The 22347-nt window shown below is 45.0% G+C and overlaps 1 long non-coding RNA gene across 1 annotated transcript; it reads right to left on the reverse strand.

Annotated features, from left to right (window-relative positions):
• Positions 1-1370: 1370 nt before the first annotated feature.
• On the reverse strand, positions 1371-8960 carry LOC138758453 (uncharacterized). The gene is made up of 3 exons (XR_011354288.1): positions 6069-8960; positions 2600-2850; positions 1371-1891 (listed from the first exon to the last, which is right to left on the reverse strand). It is a non-coding gene; the product is annotated as an uncharacterized lncRNA (long non-coding RNA).
• Positions 8961-22347: the final 13387 nt, after the last annotated feature.

Genomic DNA, 22347 nt, shown 5'->3' on the forward strand with positions numbered 1-22347 from the left:
CAATTAGTCTCCACTAATTGGAGACACCTCTGTTCACGCTCCCTTTGTCCCAGTTTATTTTATCTTCCCTCTGACTGAATGTCTAGAAACAGCTCTACTCACGCTCATTATGCACCAACAAGAGATATCAATTTGGGCACCATATTTAGCATAGCGGATCCAGCGCTGACTGAAGGAGTTTGCACACTTCTCCCCATTTTCACTGGGTGCACCAGTTTCCTCCCACCCTCCATAATAACGTACAGGGTTTGTAGGTTAATTGGGGTGTTTGGGCAGCATGGGCTCATGGGCCGGAAGGATCTGATACTGTGCTGGATGGCTAAGTTTTTAAAAATTTACATATCAATGCTGCCACTTACTGGGTCCCAATGAGGGATATCAAGGATCCCACCCACTCTTTCCCAACTTGGGGCGGCAGGGTTGGCATGGTGGGGCAGCACGGTTGGCGTAGCGGTTTCCACAATGCAAGATTTTGTACGTTGTCCCCATGCCTGCACGGGTTTTCCTCAGGGGGAGGGGTATAAACTAGGCGGTACAGACTCGTGGGCTGAAATGGCCTGTTACCATGCTGTAAGTGGAAATTTTTTTTAAATTTAAATTTGGAGGTGCCTTCCCTCACATTCAAGGTCTCCCAGTTACAGACGTCACGGATTTCAATACTCAATTGCATGCTGCCATCCTCTCAGCACAAGAGGCTGTGGTGAAAATACAGCAAAGAACCAAGAATTGTTTTGTGAACTTTTGGACTCTCCACAAACATGAAACGTGTGTAAGAGAAGAGTGGTTTGGAACATTACACTCCATTGGATGCTTTGTCTATATCTTCCTACTTCCTCATTTTTGATTTGGGTTTTCCCTTCTAATTATTGCAAAGGTTAGATCCTATGTTCTCCTGAAGCCAACACAGGTTGCATTGTGAAAGCACACGTCGTGAGGCAGCCAAAATCAATCGCTGTACCTGTTTCAATTGTGAAACCTTTGCATTATTGGCTATATTAATCCTGTCATCCTCAGGTGAAGAGAATGAACAGAGGACTCATTGAACTGCATGCCAGCAAGGTTACATCACACGAATCAGATTACTCCCAGTTATTGTTCGGATTCTTGATGTGAAGGAAGCAGTGATGATATACTGAAGGGAAGGCAGTGGTCCCGTGTCATGGATACTTTACCTACTCCATGTGGAGGTGGTTGGGGCAGGAGGATTAGCCCCTTTAAAACAAATTACTCATTTCAGATTTGTAGTCAGAGTACATACATGCAACCCTGAGATTCTTTTTCCTGCGGGTGAGGCAGAATTACCACTTATTGGTAGTGCAAAATAAAACTGTACACGATGGACACATGCAAACAAATAAAGAAATGTAAACAAGCTGACTGTGCAACACAGAGAGTTTAAAAATATCAATAAAGTGCACAAGTAAGAGTCCTTAAATGAGTCCCGGATTAGTTTGTTGTTGAGGAGTAGCAGCTGTTCCTGAACCTGGAGGTGTGAACCTTGTGGCACCGATATCTCTTTCCTGATGGCAGCAGCGAGAACAGAGGTGTGGATCCATGGTGTTTGCTGCTGCTCTCTGACAGTAGATGTTCTCCATGGTGGGGAGGGTTTTGCCTGTGATGTCTTGGACTGTGTCCACAACCTTTTGCAGGGCATTGGTGTCCCCATACCAAACCGTGATGTAGCCGTCAGTACGCTACCATCCACACACCTGTAGAAATTGGCCAGGGTTTCTGGTGTCATACCAAACCTCCACCAACTCCTGAGGAAGTAGAGGTGCTGACGTGCTTTCTTCACGATGCCATTGGTGTGTTGGGTCCAGGAAGATCCTCCAAGGTAATGACTCCCAAGAATTTAAATTTGCTCACCCTCTCCAGTGGTGGAAGGTGGTGTCTACAAGGTAAGAGCACAAGAAATACAAGTAGAAACAGGCTATTCAATCATAAGCCACATCCATTTTTACACTCAGCTCCTCTGCAAAGAGGCACAAGCCGTGAGGAAGTTGAACACTGTTCTCTACAGCAGCCCATTATCAACCAAAAAGAAACATTAGTGACACATTGATCTCCATATTACCATTCAATATGATCCTGTCTAATCTACAACCCCGCTCATCACTGCTACCCTCCCACTCAGCACTGCCTCTGTCACAACCCCCCCACCCCCGCTCAGCGCCACCACCTCCCACTCAGCGATGCCAACTCCCTCCCCCAGGGTCACCCTTCCCCGCCCTTCTGTCCACTCTCAACTTGTACAGCTTGGCAGCCACCAAGGCAAACCTCTTGCGGGACTTCCTTGTCACCAGTTATTTTGACGTGTTGGACACCCCTGCCCCTGGGGGAGGGAGGGGGTGATACCATGAGTTAACGCACTGGGGGACACCAACCCTATTTTCATTTCAAAAATATACAAAAGTTCTGTCTTTCATTGAACGATGCTTTTGAAATTCTATAAATTACAGGAAAGGCCAGCCTTTATTGTTCATCTACCCTTGTCCTTGAGAGGTTTCCGGGACTATTTGTGAAGTAGTTAATTGCAAGTAATGCTGCAGACTGGTTCAAGCTGAATAGAGTATTAAATATTTAATAGTTAATATTTTACCTTATCATTAATTGCAAAAGATCCAAAAGTTGGAGACATGATCGCAAATAGCCCCAGAGCATCTCAGAGGAAACCTTTCATCCAGACTGTCTTTTCTCTCATTTTGATATCCTCTTCAACTGGTTTAGTCCAAGTGCATCATCTCCTTGCTTGAGACCATCTCCAGAACAGACTCCTCTCCGCTTGGCTGCCGAACCTACTTCAGAATTATCTCAAAACACTCCATGAACTCTTCATTTTTCAATCTTTATCTTAAAAATATAATATCAAATACATAGCTATATATGATGTAAAGTTCAAATAGAAATATATTCAAATTATAGATAGTAAACAACAGAAAACAAGATGCGTACAATCCATGTTATTAGCAAAAAAAAAGGAAAATGAGAAAAGAATCTGTAACTAATCTAATTTCTAACCCCAACCTATTATCTGAGCAATTACTATCAAAGCCAGGCATCAACTACTACTTTCAATACATTAGAAACAGGAAAAAGGAGAACTTTTTTTATAGAAAAAGCAAAAATAATTTATCTATAACAATGGTTCTCAACCATTTTCTTTCCACTCACATCCCACTTTAAGTAATCACTAAGCCATCAGGTGCTCTGTGATTAGTAAGGGGTTGTTTAAGGTGATATGTGGCTGGAAAGAAAGTTTGAAAACCACTGTTTTAATCGTACTTCATTGACTCATTATGTGCGTGGTTTCAGAACTCTAAAGGGAATGGGCCAATGACAATTTTTCTCAAGTGAAATATTTCACTAACAATAGGGTCTAGAGCAGTGATTCTCCTCCTTCCCTTCCACTCACACCCCACCTTAAGCAATCCCTTACTAATCACAGAGCCCCGATGGCACAGGGATTACTTAAAGTCGGATGTGAGTGGAAAGAAAAAGGTTGAGAACTGGTGATCTATAAATTTTGAAAATTATTGAACCCTAGAAAGAAAAAAAATTAATGCTCGTTTTAATAGTTGAGCTCCTCATTTTCCCCAGAGAGATGGATGGCATCAAATCCAATAGCCATTGTGTCTGTGGGAGAGGGAGAACATCTATTCACTTGCAGAAAAATGAACCTCCTAGCAATCAAGACTCCATGAACACTTGATACGTCCTTCTGAATTTTGCAGACTAAACATGGTGTCACGTTTCCTGACAAGCTCCTTTATTTTCTGATCTCACGTAATTAATGGGGAGGGGCCTGCACACCAATCCCACCATTCGCTTCCTTCCTACCTCCCACCCACACTCCTATTTCCTGGATTTAAATAATCCTTCCCTGTGGCGCTGAGACCATTAGTAATTAACGGAGCCATTCCTCCATCTCCCCCCAACTTCCTCAACTTCCTAAAGTTACATACCCTTCAAAGTTCAGGATGTAATCAATGCAAGCCTCCAGCTTTTCTTTTTATACACTAATTAGAATGTTTAAATTTAATTCTGATCTGGTTATTGTTAAATGTTATATATTAATTGCAAATTATTTAATAAAACTGATTTCTCAGTCCAGCTGTTTTTGATTGCTACATGTAGTCTGGAACAGAGTCTGTAATCTTTTTTATTTAGGCACGCTACACACTGGCAGACCTTTCTAGTCCAGGAGCCCAAGCTGCCCAAATACACCAATTAACTGACAAACCCTGTACATTTTGCCCAATGTTGGTAACCTCTGACCTTACCTATACTCAGAATTGTCCACCATTTCCTGACACATCTCTCTTTTACCCCTTCTTTTTTTGTAATCTTGACCACTTGCTCCCCCCCCACCCCCACCATCTTGCTTTAAATTGTCTTTGCTTCCCTGATTATGCGGCTCAACCGGGACACAGGTCCCGTCACGGTTCAGGTAACCCCCGCATTTTCCCCTGTGGAACTTTCTGTTCCGTATGAACTGGAACCCACTTCCTTCATTCAAACTGCACTAACTTCCCTCATCAATTTTGGCCAACGCCGGCCATCACAGTCCACAGACTCCAACCTTCGAGGTCTGCTTCTAAGCTTCACCTTGAGGTCATCCCGCTGACCTTATCAAACATTTTTCTTTGTTCAACCTCGAATAAGGTGGAGGGAGGTGGGTTGCTTCCACTGGTAGGTGAGACTAGAACTAGGGGATCATTGCTTCAAGATTCAGGGTAGTAGATGTAGGACAGAGATGAGGAGAAACTGCTTTTCCACTCATGGAATGGTGAATCTGTGAAATTCACTGCCTATTGAAGCAGTGGAGTCTACTTCAATAAATATATTTAAGAGAAGGTTGGATAGAATTTTTTGTATAGCAGGGGAATTAAATCCATAAGACATAGGACCAGAAATAAGCCATTCAGTCCATCAAGTCTACCCTGCCATTTATTCATGAGCTGATCCATTTCCCCACTTAACCCCACTGCCTGGCCTTCTTCCCTGGTTAATCAAGAACCTGTCTTAAATACACCCAATGACCTGGCCTCCACAACTACCAGTGGCCACAAATTCCACAGATTGGCCACATTCTGGCTGAAGAAATTCCTCTGCATCTCTGTTCTAATTGGAAGCCCTCCAATCCTGAAGTTGCCTTCTCTTGTCCTAGACTCTTCCCATATGGAAAACAACCTTTTGACATCTACTCTGTCCACGCCTTTCAAAATTTGAAATGTTTCAATGAGATCCCCACCCTCCCCCCGCCCATTCACCAAAATTCCAACGAGTACAGGCCAAAAGCTGTCAAATCCTCCTCATACGATAACCCTTTCATTCCTGGAACCATCCTGAACCAAAGTGAACCTCCTTTGAACCCTCTCCAATGTCACCTCATCCTTTCTTAAATGAGGAGCCCAAAACTGCTCACAACACTCCAAGTGAGGTCTCACTGGGGAAGAGGTAGGCAACCATGATCTCATTGAATGGCAGAACAGGCTTGATGGGCCTGCCTCCTGCTCCTATTTCTTATGCCCTTCCCCCATTGTAATCCCTCTGGCCCGTAGCATCCAAACCTTGATTTGAGGGAGATGAACAATTCAAGAACATAATTCTGAAGAAAATTAAGGAGAGCCCAGACTAGAGTTCAGAATTATAACTTAGTCAACCACAAATCTACCAATGAATAGAGAAAGAACTTTGGTTTTCCAAAGAATGTGGAACTTCCAACCACATTGAGATAAACTATAAAGGTGCCTTTAAGGGGAAGCTGAATAAACATATGGGGATAACGGGCTGTGCATAACATTGAAAGGTCATTCTGCCATTACATCTGCTGCACACCAGCCCCCTCACATTCTATTCCATCTGTCTCCCTTAGCGATCACATACTTGTAAATATTTAAGTTCAGGTTCAAGTTTATTTATCATCCGATTGTAACAGTACAACCTGATGAATCAGTGCTCTCCAGTCCTTGGTGCAACGCACGGCAAACATACATATAGACATAACACACAGACAAAATTGCAAATACACAGTATGTATGTACAAATATTAAAATTAAAAATATTACTGTTAAGTGAATAGTTGAGTCTCGAAGGGTTTGTGTGAGCAGTTCATCGATCGTTCAGCCTTCTCGCTGCCCGTGGGAAGAAGCTGTCTCTCAGCCTGGTGGCTCTGGCTCTGAGACGCCCGTATCTCTTTCCCAATTGGAGTGATGCTGTGCGTCGGGTGGAAGGGGTCCTCAATGATTTTGCGCGCCCTTTCTAGTTGTTGATCCCAATAAATCTCGTCAAGGGAGACTCCAGTGATCCTCTTTGTTGCTCTCGTGGTCCTGTCGATTGACCTCTGATCCAATGCTCTACAGCAACCGTACCCACACTGTTATGCAGCCAGCCAGGACGCTCTAGAAAGTCAACAGGATGGTGGGCCCGCCTCAGTCTTCTGAGGAAGTGCAGTCGCTGTTGCACCTTCCTGACAAGTGAGATGTTGTGTGTCCAGGATAGGCCATTTTTTAAAGTGGGCTCTGAGGAACTTGATAATCTCCATTCTCTCTATTGATGTGTAGTGGAGGGTAATCCTCCCTGATCCTCCTGAAATCCATGATCATCTCCTTCATATCGTCCATGTAACATGAAATTTTCCACAGTTATGTTGTCTGATAAAGGCTCGTGGGAGAAAGGAAGTGGAAAGGCTTCTATTCTCTTGAGCTTCAATGAGAAGCAATCTGTGGATGGTACCTGAACATGTGGCATTGAATTGTCCTGGTGCTGTAAGACAATGAACCAACCATGGAACACCCGTAGCTGCCGGCAGGACCAAAGAGATGAATTGTCTGCCACCTGCGTGGACTAATTGTTTCTGTCATGAAAGGAATTCCAGATTGGTTGCTGCGGAGAGAGAGAGCAGAAGAAATTTACAAGGATGTTTCCTCGAATGGAGAGCATGCCTTACGAGGATGGACGAAAGGCAAAAGCCTGCAGATGCTGAAATTGTAGTAAAAACTCAAAAATGCTGGAGGAACCCAGTACGTCACACAGCGTCTGGGGGGGGGGGGGGGGTAAAGATATAGAATCAACGATTCGGGCCTGAGTCCTTCTTCAAGGTATGAGGATGGCTTGATTGAACCTGGTCGTTTCTCCTTGTAACAGCAGAAGATGAGGATGCCCTGTTAGATGTGTACAGGATGGTGACTGATCATGCAGACAGCCAGAGGCTTTTTACCCAGGGCTGAGATGACTAACACCGGGTGGTTTTAATGTGCTTGGGTTTATGTACAGGGGGATGTAAGAGCTAAGTTCTTCATGCAGAGAATGATGGATGTGTAGAATGTCCTGCTGGCAACAGTGGTGGTGGCAGGTACAATACAATCTTTTAAGAGACTATCAGATGGGTACACGGAACTGAGCAAAATGGAGAGTTATTCAATGGGGAAATTCTAGCCAGTTGTTAAAGTAGATTATAATGCAACACTGTGGGTTTAAGGGCCTGTACTGTGCTGTAGTCTTTCATCCATTGTCATCAATGAAGACCTTGTCACCATCGGTCACTTTAAGATTGGATGCGGTGGTGCCCGAAGATGACTGGTTAAACCAATTCGGGCACAGAATGTCCTGGAACATGTTTGGACAGATGTGTGTAGGCCCTGCAGTTGTTGCGCTGATGGCTCTGGACTTGCGCAGCTCGCACTTATGTTGTGCTTCAGCAGCGGGCCTGACAGTCCGTGTGCATAAGGCCAGACCAGGGAGGGCGGTTTTGTGCCAGTGTTTCCCACTGACTAGGCCAAGCAACCTTTAGCGTGTCTTTGAAGCGTTTCTTCTGCCCTCCATGCGAGCATCTACCAGCAGAGAGTTCCCCGAAAAGGAGCTGCCTGGTTATGCGCTCATCGGGCATACGGATGATATGACCTGCCCACTGGGTCTGCACTCTCATCAGTCGTGTGTGGACTTGCTCTAGAGAGAACTTCAGTGTCTCGTACTTGGTCTTGCCTTCTGCGAGGACAAGTCATGTGAAAATGGTCGAGCTGTCCTGCAAAGAGGAAGTCTCTCAGAACACTTTGGTAATAGCTTCAAGTCTCCTCAGGTTGAAGAGCTTTCCATCCACTCTGTACCTGAGGCTGATTCCAGAATCACTGGCCCGGAAGGCATCCTTCTGTATGGCAGTAAACGTCATGCTGAATAGCATGAACAGCATGAAGGTGCAAACTCACAGCCCTGCTTCACACCATTGGTGACTGGGAATGCCTCAGAGGATACTCGGCTGTCCAGCCCTCTGGCCATCATGGAACTGGTGTATCATCTGAATGAACTTGGCAGGGCAGCCGAACTTTGGCACGATGCTCCACAGGCCTTGTCAGCTGGCAGTGTCGGAGGCTTTTGTGAGGTCAACAATGGTTGCCTAGCACTCGTTATTCTGCTCCTGACACTTCTGAAGATGGCACACGGGGACAATCACGTCAATAGCCCCATGGTCTTTGCAGAACTGACCGGCGTCATGGCAGCTGTTACTCAGCAGCTCCAGCTGAGCCACCTCTTCCCCTCTGTCATCAGATTTCTGAATGGACAATGAACCACAGTCACTATGTCACTTCCTCTTTTTTTAGTCACATTGGTTGTGATAATTAGTTTTCCCTGTCAAAATTGAAATAATGGCGCATGAAGCCCTGTGACCACCAGGGGAGACCACACCTTGGCTTAATGATACCGGGGAGTGGTTTAGATTCCTTTTGCTCAGATATCTGGATTCTTGGCAAAGAGTTCAAACAAAGAAGCCATGGAGTTTTCGCTAACTTTGGCGGGGCAAGGTTTAATGCTCACCGACATTTCGATCATTTCTTAGCAAATGGCAAAGCCCCCCGCTGGAGCAAGTCAAGTGCAAAAACTGGATCCATGAAGCAAAAGGAGCAGAAAAGGGGATAATTATCTTGGTCTGCTGCTGGGACAAACAGCAAAAGCTCCCCCTCAGCAAGTCACCCCCCACCGCACAACAGAGAGATAATGTTGCTCCTGCTGTCTTATTTTTCCATGCAACATCAGAAAGAAAAAACTTCTGCTCACGCAGTGCTTGTTACCAAGACCACGGCAAAACTTCGGGAATTGGAACAGAGTGCAGACCCTCGGGACTCGAGGGGAAATTAAACCAGTAGAAAACAAACTCCCTCCTCGCCCCCCCCCCCCCCCATACCAGAAGGGGATAAATGACCATTGATCTACTTTTGGTGATATTGGTCAAGTTCGTTTTCATCTGATTGTACATAAACAACCAGACAAAACTGTTTTCCTGGACCACAGTGGACATAATAATCACATACTGTATACGCACAAAGATTCCATTTTAAATAAATATATAAAAATATTTTGGGATAATTTCCTCAATTACAGGATACTGTTCAGTCTGCAGGAAGAAGTCATTTCCCAGCCTGGCAGTCCTTATTTTGATGCTCCTGTACCTCCTTCTTGATGGTAGTGGGTCAAAGATCCTGTGCACTGGATCCTCAATCTGTCTTTGAGCCCGCTCCCGGTAAACGTCATCAGTAAGGGGAAAGAGAGGCCCCAGTGATTTATTTGGCTTTACCCTCTGTAGCCTTCTGCTCCGATGCTTTTCAGCTACCGTACCACACACAGTGATAGGGTCGGACAGGCCACTCTCGGTTGTTCTCCTGTAAAAAAATGTTGTCAAGATTGGGGCCTCCCTCAATCTCCTTGGGAAGAGTAGGCGCTACTGTGCCTTACTGGCTCATATGGAGGTGTTGTGGGTCCTGTCCTTGATTGTTTAGAAAATCATCTTGTTTTAGGATCCGGTCAGGAGGGGAATAGGGAGCCTCAGGTTTGTGAGTCATGGGAAAATGTAACACCTTTGGGAAAGCAGCCCTCCTGGGGGCAAATGATTTAGTCCAGCCACTCTCAACAGGGGCCCTACGACCCTCCTGGGAGCCACACCACATTTAAATAAAAGCCTTGTTTTCTTTTCACCTCACGTAACGTAAATATTTTTTTTGGTGTAGACGGTAGGAGAGAAACCAAAATTCGACTGCTTCACTGGGAAGGGGGCCCATAAACTTTGAGCGGAGTCCGAGTGGTGGGGGGAGGCAATAGCCGCACAAAAAAAAGGTTGAGAATGGCTGGTCTAGTCTCATCATTCACTTCAACCTCCAGAGATAACGGCGAATGTCCAAACCCACCATTTTCACAGGCTTCTGAGGACTCTACCTCCTGTAGCCAGTTGCCCCTGCATGCTTGTTGATCCTCCGCCCATTGTTTATCCAAGTCTTTCAATCCAATTTCTCATTTGATCAAATCTGCCTCCAATGCCCCTTGTGTACCACAGCAAGCTTTGCGGGGGATGAAATCCTCCTCATTCCCCCTTTGAGTTCTTTCGGCAATAAATTTGTGCTCTCTGAAGTCCAATACCAGCTGTAGCCCTGATTCAGTACATTCTCCTGCATTCCTCGTTTACCACTCATTTATTAATGCTGAACTCTGATTCCCTCAAATCAACCCCTCAATTCCAGACCTCGTTGGAGTCTTGGCTTCAAGCGTAGGAAGTTGGAGAAACATTAAATTAACTTTGATTGAATTTAGCATGTTTAATTGCTTAATGATGCTAACACATTGCGTTAGTTCAACTGAATGAAAAATCTTTGGCCACTGATTTTTGCTTCGTACTCAGCATCTGATACCCCTCATATCAGTGTCCAACACTAGTCGGCCACTATTGATGGATTCCAGTTGCCCTGATACTGCTTTTCCATTGGTTGCAATGTCCCAGTGAAACCTTTCACCATGTTCATCACTGACGGCACCAAGATCGGCCGGGAGGAAGTCCAAGTGCGAATGCAGAAAATGAATTTTCAATGACATGTTGTACTTCATGGTTTTGTGTGCTTGAGGTAGACTTAAAATATGACAGGAAATCACAAAAATAGGTTATATCTGAAAAACAATACATGACAGAAAATTTGAATGTGATTTTTGTGATCAGGAGCCCAAAATCTATCAAATACACTCAAAAGTGTTCAGGGAGCAAAATCTTCATAGTCCAGTGTTATTGATCCTCCCTTATAAACTAGCTTACTACAGCACAGAAGGAGGCCATTAAGCCCATAAGCTCCATGCTAGCCCTGAGATGAATATCTCTAATATATGGTAATTACGATTTGAATTAAAAATAAGGATAATTCTAATTACCCACAGCTTGGAGCACTTTCAAATAATGAAAACCATTACAGCAAACACATCTATTAAAATAATTTAAAATATAAATGAAAAACGAAAATCCCTGAACCAAAAATCTGGGACATGCTGATTATACATCTGTGGGAGGCAAAGCAGAGTCAGTGAGGTCCCACAAACAAAGACCGATTTGCTGAGGATTTCCAGCATTTTTAAATTAAAAATATAAATTATTCTTATCTTTCTTCCTTGTGACCTCAAAATCGCTGTAAAAGATTTTAAAAAAACAACTGGTTTTGCAACTCCAGTGCTAAATCTGACCTGAAGTAGCAACAGGTTAGCTGGCTCGAATCCATCTGCAAGTTTGGGATTTCCACATTTGCTACAAATTCCAAACCTTCTGTTCCATTCTCTAATAAATGCCAACAGTTTCAACAGAGAATTGCTGATAATTACCACTGAGAGTCGACTCAAATTCCTCCATTTCACTTTCAGTCTCTTGCATAAGAACATAGCAATAGGAGCAAGAGTGGGTCATCCGGCCTGTCGAGCCTGCTTCGCCATTCATCATGGCTGATCTGATGACAGGCTCTTCTCCACCTACCTGCCTTTTCTCTCCCACCCCCCCAACTATTAAAAAAATTATATTCACTGAGGTCGCCTCCATTACTTCAATGGACAGTGATAGATTCACCAACCTCTGGGGAAAAGCAGTTCCTCCTCAACTCTGTCCTAAATATACCACCTGAATCTTGAGGCTACATCCCCTAGTCCACCAATGGAAACAACATGTTATCTATGCCTTTCATAATTTTACACTTTGGAACATCCATTCCGTGATGAAACCACTCTCTTCTCTCCCTTTGGCTTGACTTCGCAGACGAAGATTTATGGAGGGTTATGTCCACGTCTGCTACAGGCTCGTTGGTGACTGACAAGTCCGATGCGGGACAGACAGGCAGGCACGGTTGCAGCGGTTGCAAGGGAAAATTGGTTGGTTGGGGTTGGGTGTTGGGTTTTTTCTCCTTTGTCTTTTGTCAGTGAGGTGGGCTCTGCGGTCTTCTTCAAAGGAAGTTGCTGCCCACCGAACTGTGAGGCACCAAGATGCACGGTTTGAGGCGAGATCAGCCGACTGGCGGTGGTCAATATGGCAGGCACCAAGAGATTTCTTTAAGCAGTCCTTGTACCTCTTCTTTGGTGCACCTCTGTCTCGGTGGCCAGTGAAGAGCTCGGGAAGGTGATGGTCCTCCATTCTGGAGATGTGACCCACCCAGCGCAGTTGGGTCTTCAGCAGCATGGATTCGATGCTTGCGGACTCTGCCAGCTCGAGTACTTCGATGTTGGTGATGAAGTCATTCCAATGAATGTTGAGGATGGAGCGGAGACAGCGCTGATGGAAACGTTCTAGGAGCCGTAGGTGATGCAGGTAGAGGACCCATGATTCGGAGCCGAACAGGAGCGTAGGTATGACAACGGCTCTGTACACGCTGATATTTGTGTGTTTCTTCAGGTGGTTGTTTTTCCAGACTCTTTTGTGTAGTCTTCCAAAGGCGCTATTTACCTTGGCGAGTCTGTTGTCTATCTCTTTGTCGATCCTTGCATCAGCTGAAATGGTGCAGCCGAGGTAGGTAAACTGGTTGACCGTTTTGAGTTCTGTGTGCCCGATGGAGATGTTGGGGGGCTGGTAGTCATGGTGGGGAGCTGATGGAGGACCTCAGTTTTCTTCAGGCTGACTTCCAGGCCAAACATTTTGGCAGTTTCCGCAAAACAGGACGTCATGCATTGGAGAGCTGGCTCTGAATGGGCAACTAAAGCAGCAAAGAGTAGTTCACGGACAAGTTGCTCTTGTGTCTTGGTGTGAGCTTGCAGGCGCCTCAGATTGAAGAGACTGCCATCTGTGCGGTACCAGATGTAAATACCGTCTTCATTGTTGAGGTCTTTCATGGCTTGTTTCAGCATCATGCTGAAGAAGATAGTAAAGAGGGTTGGTGCAAGGACGCAGCCTTGCTTCACGCCGTTGTCAATGGAGAAGGGTTCAAAGAGCTCATTGCTGTATCTGACCCGACCTTGTTGGTTTTCGTGCAGTTGGATAACCAAGTTGAGGAACTTGGGGGGGCATCCGAGGCGCTCTAGTATTTGCCAAAGTCCTTTCCTGCTCACGGTGTCGAAGGCTTTGGTGAGATCAACAAAGGTGATGTAGAGTCCTTTGTTTTGTTCTCTGCACTTTTCTTGAAGCTGTCTGAGGGCAAAGACCATGTCAGTAGTTCCTCTGTTTGCGCGAAAGCCACACTGTGATTCTGGGAGGACATTTTCGGCGACACTAGGTATTAGTCTATTAAGGAGAATCCTAGCGAAGATTTTGCCTGCAATGGAGAGCAGCGTGATTCCCCAGTAGTTTAAGCAGTCTGGTTTCTTGCCTTTGTTTTTGTACAGGGTGATGATGATGGCATCATGAAGGTCCTGAGGCAGCTTTCCTTGGTCCCAGCAGAGCATGAAAAACTCATGCAGTTTGGTATGCAGAGCTTTTCCGCCAGCCTTCCAGACCTCTGGGGGGGATTCCATCCATACCTGCTGCATTGCCACTTTTCAGTTGTTCAAACCACTATTGTATAGGTAAATGACCCTGCTTTCACTGGCCGGCTCGTGACCCCTCCCCTTTCTCCCCCATACAGCCTGTCATGCCACAAGCCTGCCCCCAGTTCGAGTCCGGGTCAGTCTGACCCAGCAACACAAGGGATGCTGTACATCTCTTGCTAATAAAAGTCTTCAGTTCCAGTAACTTTAGTCTTTGTGCAATTGATTATGCATCCCACATTCTGAACCTTTTTTTGGGCACCTTTCCTTCAGGAAGGCAAACAGAGCTGCACAAGTATTCCACTTGTGGCCTAACCAACTCCTTACCAATGTCAGGGGCAAGTCATCCTCATGTTATTGGTGGTGCCATCTGACTTGTAGCCCTCTGCATCTCCAATGCACACACTGTCATCCCCTAGGAGCTAGACAGCAGTGTAATCCATGGTCCAGTTCCTGCAGTATTCAGTTGAAACCCTTTCATTCTCACAGCACTGAACTCAAAGCAATTTAAAAATTTCACAACTTAGGAGTTACTTAATCCAAAGAAGAGTGCAAAACCCATTATTTTGATATATTAGCCAACAGTAACATTTTAAAAAGGTCATGTTACTAATTATTGTTCCCTTATTGTTGCAATCATTCTGTAATTTTTCACTGCACTTAAACTGATCTGGCTTTCAAATGTTATTATTCTCCCTCATGTATCTTCTCACAACATTACCATCATTACTGGTCTTTACATCCTTAAGTGCTCTTTTATTAATCATGATCAGAATGGAAGGCCTACCTTTGAAATCAGGCCCTCAGAGAAAACCCCTTAAATCCATGGCAGTCCAAACAGGGATAGTACATCCTCAACATCAATCTCTTGATTTGCTTTTGGACCACATCATGGTCAAGGAACGAACAGTGTGATTCCAAGTTAGAGCAGAGAAAGAATTGCTGGGGGATCTCTGCAGGTCAGGTAGAAGAGGTCAGTCAATGCCTTGAGTCAAATCCCGAAACCCTGCAGGCACCGTGATGGTAGTGAATGCACTACCATCATGGGGGAGCTCGGCCGGTCTCGCAGCGCCCACGGGAGGTAGAGCTGTCTTACCGAGATAAAGATGTATAGCCGATGCTTCGGGCCTGAGACCTCCCTCAAGGTGTGACTGAAAAACAGACTGTCTGTATTAAAAGGCTGGGGAAAGGGGAAGAATGGGAGGGAGAGGAGTCCAGGCCAACAGACAAAAGTTGATAATTGGATAGGATAAGAGGACAGGGGAGAGGAAGTAGAGGCCCTGACTGTTTTCTTCCCGAAGCCATTAGAATCAGAATCAGATTTATTGTCACGAACAAATCATGAAATTCATTGTTGGCCGTGGTCTAGGAAAGATCCTCCTCGCAAGAACTCAAATTTGCTCACCCTCTCCTCCTCTGATCTCCCAATGATCACAGGGTCGCCTCCCTCTGGTTTTCCCTTCCTGAAATCCATAAACAGTTCCTTGGTCTTGGAGACCCAACCCTATGTTCACCCAACACTCTGGGGAAAATAAAGTGTTTGGTCTACTGCTGCTTATGGGATCTTGCTTTGCACAAACTGGCTGTCATATTTAACTACAATGAAAGCAAACCATTGCCTGTAAAGCACTTTGCAATGTGCTGAAATTGGAACAAAAAAATCTATAAAAATGCCTCTTTCTAGACCAGAATGGGATGACAAATATTCCCATAACTATTTCCATCAGCTGGCTTAATGTAACATCCAGTCAAAATGATAAAGAATGATGTGAGAATGAGATATTAAGTCCCTTATGCTGAGAGAGTCTCATATTTAATTATAGATGGGAAGAGATGTACTTCAGGGAAAATCAAACACGTTTTGAATCAGTGGAGTACATTTTGGCTTCAGTCCTCCGACACACTTCAAGTTTCAATGATGGTATGTGGCAGTGATGGCATCTCTTGGAAGGTGAGCTTAAATTTTGCTCTTTAAGATTTTTCTTTGGGCAAACACTCCACCATAGTTGGCTACAACTGAGACAAGAATGGGCGGTGAGGTCAGAGAGATGAACAAAGGGTTTACTTCTCCCTGGATGGAGCAGAGTGAGCTGTCACTACGTGGCAGTGGTAAGAGTGGACAAGCCAGTTGCCCGGTTGGCTCGTGTCTGTTGGAAGGAAGGAAAGTTCTTAAACATAGAAGAACATGGAAAATTACAGCACAGTACAGGCCCTTCGGCCCTCGATGTTATGCCGACCTATATATTCCTACCAAAAATGAATACTGAACCCTTCCTACCTCGTAACCCTCTATTTTTCTTCCATCCATGTGCCTGTCTAAGAGTCTCTTAAATGCCCCTATTGTTCCAGCCTCACCACCACCTCTGGCAAGGCATTCCAGGCACCCACTACTCTTTGTGTAAAATAAAGACCCCTGACATCTCCCTTAAATTTTCCTCCCTTCACTTTGTACAGATGTCCCCTGATGTATGCTATTCCTGCTCTGGGAAACAGTCCACCTTATCTATGCCTCTCAAAATCTTGCAGGCCTCTATTAAGTCTCCACTCATCCTTCTACACTCCAAAGAAAAAGGTCTCAGCTCTGCTAACCTTGCTCACAAGACTTAATTTCCAAACCAGCCAACATCTTTGGAAATCTCCTCTGGACCCTCTCCATAGCTTCCACATCCTTCCTGTAATGAGGTGACCAGACTGAACACAACACTCAAGTGTGGTTTCACCAAAGATTTGTAGAGATGTAACGTAACCTGTCGACTCTGGAACTCAATCCCCCTATTGATGAAACCCAGCATCCTATCAATCCTATCCGATCAATCTGCATGACAACTTTGAGAAATGTATGGATTTGGATCCCCAAGGTTCCTCCACACTGTTAAGTCATCATCATTTAGATGCCTTGCCATTCAGCCTGGGCAATCATTTCTCTCCATCCATCATGATCCCTGACCCTCCGAATTGTCGTCATTACCTCCCTTGTTCACCTTCGGTGAAAGCTCCATCTTTGACCTGAGACCGTTGTTGATGTTGAGTCCATGATTATACAACAGAAAAATACTGAAGTGGCTTCCCATCACCTTCTTCAGTTGCAGTGTCCGTACTGGATGGGTAAACCCTGCCCATTGATCCGCAGATTCATCTGCCCAGCGTTTTTACTTTTACAACCATAAATTCCAATTTGTCAGATCCGCTTGTAAAAATCATCCACCATCTGCGATCCACGGCTTCACGTGACCCTGACTGGGAGGCTAAACAGGTACTACACCTTGCCTAAGGGTGACCTGTAAGCTATCAGAAGGAAGGAACACCTTACACCTCCTTGTGCAGCCCCGACACTGATCCTGTTGAGTATCTGACCCTTAACCTGTACTTTGGTTTAACCTTCCAAAATGCATCACCTCACAAAATAATTTTTTAAGATTAATCCATTGCTCAGTGTAGCTTTAGAGTCATACATTGTGGATACAGGCCCTTCAGCCCAACCTGTCCATGCTGACCCAAAAAACCCACCCACATTGGTCTCACATGCTTGTGTTTGGCCGCTATTCCTCTGAACCCATCCTATCCATGTATCCATTCAACTTTTCTATTAAACAGTGCCTCATCCACCTCCACGGGCAGCCTGTTCTATACACCCATCACCCTTTGTGTAAAAACATTATCATTCAGGTTCCTGTTAGATCTTCCCACTCCCCTCACCTTCAACCCTTGGCCTTGCCCCTACTCTGGGTAAAAGACTCTGTGCCCTTCATCCAACCTATTCCTCTCTGTACCCCTCTATGAGATCACCCCAGATCCTCCTGCACTCCAAGGAATAAAGCCCCAGCCTGCTTGACATCTCCCTAACCCCAAACCCTCATCCTTCAAGTCCTGGCAACAACTTATGAGGTTGTATCATCTCTATGCCCTCTCCAGCTTGACAACATCTGTCGCCTTTTCCTCTGTCACTCTGTCTCTCTCATTTCCCTTCCCCCCCTCCAGCTCTGCATTCGCAGAGCGACCCCCTCCCCCTATCAATTCTCACCTCTCTTGGCCTCTTCTCCACATCCAATCATCACCTTTTGTCTGTTGGTCTGTACCCCTTCCCCTGCCATTTCTTCTATTCAGATGCTGCCTGCTTTTTCTCATGCCTTGAAGAAGGGCTCAGGCCTGAAGCGTCGGTAATATATCTTTGTAGTTAAAACACAATGCTGGAGAAACTCAGCAGCTCAGACACAAATGGAATCATCTGGAAGAAAGCTCTTCCCTGGTGTCCTGCCCAATATTTACTTCTGATCATGTTGTCCTTCATGGGTATCTGTTGTACACATTGGTTGCTAGGTTTCCGATTTTACGAGAGGGACTGCATTCAAGTGACATCAGAAGCACAATGGAAATCCAAGTGGCCTTTGCTCTTGTTGTTTCTGTCACCAAGTTCCAGTCGCTCGTCTTTGATCTTGCAGAACATAGATCCTTACGAGACAGTCTGGTGCCTGTCTCATAGAATCGACCATTGCCTGGAGCGGGATCTAACAGGAGGCCATGGGTATGTTAAGTCTCTCATCTATCAAGTAGGGATTTGTTGGCTGAATCCCTCAAGAGAAAAGTCTAATCCCCTTATTCAGGATGAAGGTGAATCTTGCATAATATCTTCCAACAATCCAGTAGTATTATTAGTAACTGTGGAGAAGACGTCATTTGTCCACAATATGTCAATTTTAAAAAGTTGAAGTCTCTACATGTAAAGTTTTTTTAATAAATTTGGCACTGTTCTGGCCAATATTTTGCAAGTACCATATATGTCAGCGTATAAGACGATACTGAATCTTAAAAGTGTCACCCCAAAACCTGGGATCCTCTTATAGACCAAGTCTACCCAGTCCAACTGCCCCTGCCAGCTCTGCACAGGCTTTAAACAGCCTGTTAAAGGACCCAACCGTGGCTTCTTATATAAACGAAGAGCATAGCAGACAGCAGCAATTCAACGGTGCCCAATATTTGCAGCATCCATGGCAGAGCCCGCCATTCCAGGAACGGCCGCCATAGTCAGAGTGGACGCTGCTGAACAGAGAGAGCAGTAACTACCAGTGGCGCAGTACCCGTGCTTGATCACGACCGACGGAGGCCAGTTAGTTTGTTTTTAAAAAATTGTGACAGCATCATTCCAACGTCAGTAGGATGGAAGGTAAAGGGCTGTTGGGGCTGTCAAGATTTGGGGGAGTCTTATACATTGTGTATAGCGAAAAGCGTACATTTTAGGTGGAAAGAAAGTAAAACACGAAAATCTGCAGGCACTGCGGTTGACATTGAAGAAACTCAGCAGGTCATGCAGAATGCTTTATATCACAAAGAAAAAGATACATAAGTAATGTTTCGAGCTTGAGCCCTTCACCAGGTATGGAAAAATGTTGGCAAACAAAAAGGTAAGGAGGGAGGGATGGGGGGAGGAGCACGGTCCCAAAGGCAGGATGTAAAAGGTGGCGAAGGAGGGAATTTTAGGTGGAAATTCAGGGGTCGTCTTATACAAGTCATCTTATACGGTATGTCCATTTTGACGGCACTGTGCATATTCGGAGAACACTACAAACTCCTCGCAGAGCACCTATGACATAGGGATTACTTAGAGAGGTTTGTGATTGGAAATAAGTTTGAAAACCACTGAAACTAGAGGATCAGATCGGAGGTCAATCTACAGGTCTGTAAGACCAGGAGAAAGGATCACTGGGTTCTCCCTCACCCCCATTGTCATGATTTACCAGGATCATTGTCTAAAGAGAGCTCACAAAATCGTTGAGGACCCCTGCCACTCCGGACACAGCATCTTCCAGCTACTCCTGTCAGGAAGGAGATGCAGGAGTAACAGAGTGAGACCAGGCTGAGCTTCTTCCCAAAGGCCCCAAGATTTGAACAACTAATGAACTGCTCATACAAACCCTCTATTTATTTAGCAAAAATATTTACTTTGATATTTGTTTCGACATTGGGTCCATGGTGTATCATTTTTCAGTATGTGGCTTGTGTCTGTATGTGTGTTTGCAATATTTTGCACTGAGGACCGGAGAATGCTGTTTCGTCAGATTGCACTGATACAATCGAAAGTTAAATAAGCTTGAACTTGAACTTAAACACAAGACCTTTCACCCTCGGCCTGAATGCTTCAAACTAGACGGCCCAACGTCCTGACAACAGTCAATCAATGGCATTACAGAATTGTTATCACATTGATCTCTGCAGTGCGTTGCAGCATGTACATTTCCTGCTTTGTTTCAACAGCACCATGTTGTTTGATTGGCTGTGAAAAGTTTGCAGTGTTATCAGAACATGCAAAGTGCTGTCAAGATGGGCATACTGTTACGGGCCTAGAGGACCCAAAACCCAGCAGCAGTTGATATTCACCAAGTCAAATGCTATCTTAAACAAAAGTCGTTTTTAATTTTCTTTAAACATAAAAACTATTAACTTAACCTAACTTAACCCCCTTCTAATTCTAAGCGCATGTGTATGTAATGTGTGTGTAAGTTCAGAAAAGTTCTTTGGTTCACAGTCCAATCTCACTTCTCACTCCTCCAAGTTCACCGGTATCAGGCAATTCTTATACTGTGCACGGAATTGAACATTTATGAATTTTCTGAACTTCTATTGTTGTGTCATCTGCAAATCTGTTGACTCTTTTGAAGATGGGTCTGGTGGTTGCAATCGTGGGTCAGAGCATGAACCAGAGGGGGCTGAGCACACAGCCCTGAGGTGCACCGGTGCTCAGCGTGACGGGCCTCGATCTTCTGCTGCCAACCCAGACAGGCTGTAGACTTTCAGTTAAGAAGTCCAAAATCCAATTACAGAGAGGGGTGTTCAGTCCCAGCAAGGACAGCTTCTCCATCAACCTCTGGGGTATGATCAAATTAAATGCTGAGCTGAAGTCGATGAACAGCAGTAGAAAGAGTGGAGGGACATCACCAGTGAAACGGTTCCATACTTGATTTAGGACAAAGATAAGACGGCACTGCTTTTCCCAGAGGGTGGTGAATCTATGCAATTCGCCACCAGTTGAAGCAGCGAAGACTACCTCTGGAAATATATTCAAGGCAAGGTTGGATAGATTTTTACATAATAGGGGAATTAGAAGAAATGGGGAAAAGGCAGGTAGGTAGAGGTGAGTCCATCAACAGATCAGCCATGATCTCATTGAATGATGGAGCAGGCTTGATGGGCCAGATGGCCGACTCCTGGTCCTGTTTCTTGTGTTCTTATATCTCCAAGCGAATTGATCCAGTGTCTCTGGGAGGTACACTCTGATGTGTCTATCACCAGATGCTCAAAGCATTTCTTAATGGTGGAGGACAGTGTCATTGAGACCTGTTATTGGCAAGTTAGAGGGTATCTTCAACGAGGAATATTCTGACCACTTCATTACATTCAGTAATATTACTGAGGTGATACACCACTAGCCGACTGCAGGGAGCAACCTGTGTACCTGCAGGAAGAGCACTGGAGATCAAGGCAACACCTGGCCAGTTGTCAATCAGCCATCCAGTTGGCTGCCAATCACTCTCCAGGATATAAGCTAGATCCGACCCCTTGAGGTCATTCTCAGAGCTTGCACAGCTACTCTCACAGGCAGCTCTGTGGAAGTTTATGTGGAATAAAGCCTGTTGAACAGACTTTATGTTTTGTGTCTGCTTTCTGTTCAATAGCACAACACAATTACCATCACTCAGGACCAATGTCAACTGTGGAGGGGGGCACCATGAATTCAAATATTCAATAAGGGGGGCCAAGGTGTGAGGGGGAAGGAGAGAAACCAACTAAACATGATGGTTTCACAGTGAATGGGCCCATAAATTTTGAGCAGAGCATAATGGTATCCTTTTTCTCATCCCAAAAAAAAGGTTGAGAATGGCTGCTGGGCATTGAGGATCGTCTAGTGAAAAACAACAAAAGAGCCAAACACCCCCACTCCCCCACCCCTGCCACCCAATCCCAGAGGTCCATGAAGGCAATAAGTGCTATGGACAAAAAAAAATGTGTTAATACGACTCGTGCTTCCTGGGCCAAAAACTGCTGGGCATTTTGTAGCTGGCAGACGTGGTGCGCCAGTGCAGGGTGGTATGTTTCTGGCTCTGAGGTGGTACAAATCAAGCAGGTTAGTGGTCAGCTTCCGGAGTCATCCAATCAAACCGGATGCGCTCCACTGCCTTTGCGGATTTTGGGAAGGCTTTTGCGATCCGAGAGGTTGCAACTCGGAACCCCTTTGGAGTGGCCTGAGGAGGTGGAGTTTACGACCCTTGTGAGCCACCACTCAAAGCCAGAAAGTGATCTGAGGGCCGTCATCTTTCTCTTGAAGAGCCTCCTCCTTCCTCGTAAATTTAAAGCTATTTTGCACTCTTGTAGTAGGGAAACGACATTGAAGCAAGGATTTGAAAACAAGTCAAGAGTGACTTTCCAGTAAATGGGTTGAGGATTAAAATTTTTTGGTCAGGCTATTTATTTAAATCAGGAAGAATTTTACCCAAACATGTCTCCCTGCTGTTTATTCTAAGCATTTCAATGTAATTAGGTAAGGCAACTAAGTTAATGGGCAACAGAGTTGGTTGCTTTTATTGGCTTATGATAGATTATTTTTATAAATATTTA

This window comes from Narcine bancroftii, chromosome 3, assembly GCF_036971445.1.
Source record: "Narcine bancroftii isolate sNarBan1 chromosome 3, sNarBan1.hap1, whole genome shotgun sequence".
In the NCBI taxonomy this organism is placed as follows: domain Eukaryota; kingdom Metazoa; phylum Chordata; class Chondrichthyes; order Torpediniformes; family Narcinidae; genus Narcine; species Narcine bancroftii.